A 4,253-nucleotide genomic window follows, 5' to 3' on the forward strand; every position below is an offset into this window, starting at 1 on the left:
ATATAATAAATGCTCAATAACAACAATAATGGGATGGAGGGGTTGTGAAACCCCATTAACATGCTCCTTGTTCCAAACTATTATCCCACAAAATTTGGTTGAGATTGGCCCAGCAACCTAGGAGTAGTTATGTAATGGACAGATACACACACACACACACACTTATATATATATATATATATTTGTATTTTAATATTTTCATTTTAAGTTCGATCTGTATTTATATCATTAGAAAACATTACAAAACCAGGAGAATAATAATATTTTCTAAAACAAGAATCTAACATGTCTGTTTGTCTGTAATTAAGCACAAAGCTATACGCTGGGCTGTCTGTGCTCTGCCCACGACGGGTATCGAAACCCGGTTTCTAGTGTTGTAAGTCCTCAGACATACTGCTGTGCCACTGCTACATATTTCCTACCCTAAAAGTGTGGAAATACATATATATGTATTAACTACGATTAAAAACTATTGTTATAACTGTGGTATTTGAAAGAGAAAACTAAACTGATCATCGTCTAAACCCAGCCAGTAGTTTCAGCTTTTAATGTTACACATTGAAAGTATAATAACGTGTATTCAATCAGTCTAGTCTCTTCGCCTCATTTTTAAGAAATAATGTTGATAATGCCTAAGTAAGTTGATTAATATAAGTGTTAAAATAATAATAAATATACAACGTTAAAATCATTTCAAAATAATGACTCTACATATTTCGACATCATCTTCAGGAGGGAAATTACAAGAGGTAAATTTCACATTATATATTTTCTTAATTATCACGTGACCTGTCTGTAATTTTGCATTTGTGCATAAATATCAGAACAGGTCTCGCCACATTCTTAGACAGATATTCGCCGGACCTTCATCTCCATTTAATAAATCATAATTCTTTTTAAATGTCATTATTTCCAGCGATTCTCGAGTATTAGTTGCTGTAATACTTTTAGGTTGAGCTAATAGAATTGTATTTTCCCATAACATATTGTTACGTCTCCGTTTGTTAATTAATTTTCCGTAATTTCGTTCCGACGAAACTTTAGCGACACAAGTCCTTACTTAATAAAACTGGTTTATTCTTTCTGAATATAACTTTACGATACACTTAATTTCAACATTCGCGCTAAAACAAACGCTATAACGAACGTTAACTTCAACAATACTCTGACTGCAGATCAATTACTCACTACCTACACACACATTAGTCACGTCACGCCGTGACCATCTTATATATACCAGACTACCCTATATCTAGTAATCTCCCGACAATTCACGAAGGTACAAGATATTTTGAGAAAGTAGGGGGCGTGACACTAGTCACGTGACCTCGCTGATGCAACAATATATTTGATTTTTTAGAAAGGTATTTAATTTTTACATATTTCATGCCAGTTTTATTACCGTATCTCTTGTGTAACGTTATGTGAACATAATGTTAACTCTTGAAATTATTAGAAGTCACATATTTAACCTGTATAAAAGCCAGTGTGTGTCACGTCACGCTTGATTTCACGAAATAGGAGGAGTCATAAAAGCCAAATTGGATTTATCCAGATAGAATATTTCGATTACTGTCTGCTCATTACGATTTTAGAGACGTGGGTGCAAGAGGGCAGTGAGGGGGTGTGCCGTGAAACCTTATAAGTGTTGTATGTGTTGATATAATAAGCCTAAAGTAAAGACGTGGTGTGGGATCACCTAGCCTAGAGCCAAGTGCATAAAATTTATCATTAAAGTAAAAATATCTGTTCAATTTGAAACTTAAATGATTTCTGAATTAAGCTATATTCTTTTATATCACCAACGTTTTAAATAAAAACAAATAAACCTCTTTAATCAAAGGAGACTCTAAATTAAGAAATCAACAAATATTTTTTCCAGTTTTGTTGTTTCATTTTGTACTTTCAGTACAATAGACTAACAACAGTATTAGGTTATACTTTTGTTGCTAATCGACAAGACATAAAAGCCATTGTTGAACGTAGTGTTACGTCTCCGTTCGTTAGTTAATTTTCCGTGAGTTCGTTCCGACGAAACTTTAGCGACACAAGTCCTTTCTTAAATAAAACTGGTTTATTCTTTGCGATACACTTAATTTCAACAGTCGCGCTATAACAAACGCTATAATTCTCAACGAACGTCTCACGTGCTCGACTTCAACAATACCCAGTTCAATTACACATTCTCTGACTGCAGTTCAATTAATCATTACATTGTTCCGTCACGTTGTGACCGTCTTATATATACCAGACTACCCCCAATCTAGTAGTCCTCCGACAATTCACGAAGGTTCGAGAAGGACGTGGTGTGATACTAGTCACGTGACCTCGCTGACGCAACAGTAGTGTTACCAAAATTCGCTGTCTCTTCTTCATATTAGAAGTTGTTAATCTAACTGGTTTTTACCAATAAATATTCTATGTATACGCTATTAATTCATTTCATGAATGATCTTAATTTTGATTGGCTCACAAAGTAATTTACCGACATTTAACTGCCTCGACTACACTTTTCTGCCTCTTTGTTGGTCAAGCTTGATTTCGCAAAATTTATTTATTTCAGTCAGCTATGAAATGTGAGGTTAAGTTGTACTATGGGGTGGTAGTACTTTCCCCGTCATTTTTGACGAGATGTACACAATAACCTAATATTGTTGTTGCGCCAACTATGGTGTTTATGTTGAATGCTTAATATACATGTTGATTTGTTAGAAATGTTTGTTTTTTATTCTTTATATTTTTCATAACTTCAGTGATATAACACTAACAGCGGAATAGTTTAAATCAGAAATGACTGAGAATTGATATATATTTTTTTCTCTCATGAGAAGTTTTATACACTTGGGCCCAGGGTAAGTTATCACACACTACGTCTTGACTTTAGGCTTAATTACAAAATAAATAGCATTTTAGGCTCTCTTATCGCACAGCGATAAGTTAAAATATCATTTTGTGTACATTTTTTCAGTCGTTTAATGAACAGCTAAGTTTTGACACTGAGTTGTAGACAAAAGCAAAATAAAGTTACTAAGGGTTTCAGTGAAGTAGTGTTTCAGCTAAGCATTGCGTTACGTTTATGTATTACGCCTATTGCTTAAATTAGACTACAAATAGACCTACTATTACTAACGTTAGAGTCACATAATATTTAGTTACATATGTATAAGTGTGAACGCATAGTATTTGAATTATGTAATTAAAGAAATTATATATTTCTTTAATATTTACATATTTTGTTTCAACATCTGAAAAGTTGCAACATGAATAGAAAAATAGAAATGTAAAAAACGTTTTAAAATGCTGTATTATGCAGCATTATCTAAAATACAGAACATTTTTCCAATTTCATTTAGGACGTTTTTTAAAATTAGAAATAACGTGTAAACATTGTCAATGTTGCGTGTAAAGAAATATTATGAAACAAAAAATGTGATTTTTAGTGTGAATAAAATTTTTGTTATTTGATTTATAGCAATCTTTACAGTTTTTAACACCCGTCATTTTTGACGGGCTATACACTAGTTCTTTATAATCATTGGTACGTTCATCCCCACCTTTGTAATAAAACATTTTTTCTTAATTCGACGTCCCAGTTATCTGAATTATCTCTCAATCTTCAAATTTTCTGCCAGATGTAAAAAGAGCTAAAACAAAGCCCATTGATCTGTATTCATCAAATTATTTCAGAAAAAATTCTAAGTATATAACAATGCTATCCAAATGCATGTTATCATTTTGTCATAATTTACTGATATCTGATCTTTACTAGGACGTCGTACCATATAATTAAAGGTGATAAGAAACCATAGGACCCAATCACAATAATGAAATTCACATTCACTATGAAGTTTGGGATAACCTTCATAATTTGCAGATAGTTCTTGTAAAGCGTCGCAGACCTATTCTGGTTAAAACCTGAAAGCTTTCATACTTTACATGCGGCACTCCCATCTAGTTTCTGAAAGTGGTTTTAGGGTAATAATAACATTTTATTTGAATGCTTGCCATCCGTTAGAATATGCTGAAAATGGAGTGCAAAGCTTCTAGAGTAAACGAAAAAGGATGAAGCAGCATCTCCTAAGGTCAAATTCCAACTATGATAACCACATGGGCAGAAGAAGACTCGGGATTTACTTGTAGTATTCTTGGTTTTACACCACTTCTTTCATCGCACACGTTGTACCGGAAGGAAACCGAAAAAATGCTCTTCAACTTCCCCAGCATTACGTTCAATATAGCATACTGTTAGGTCT

This window comes from Limulus polyphemus, unplaced genomic scaffold, assembly GCF_000517525.1.
Source record: "Limulus polyphemus unplaced genomic scaffold, Limulus_polyphemus-2.1.2 Scaffold2206, whole genome shotgun sequence".
NCBI lineage: Eukaryota > Metazoa > Arthropoda > Merostomata > Xiphosura > Limulidae > Limulus > Limulus polyphemus.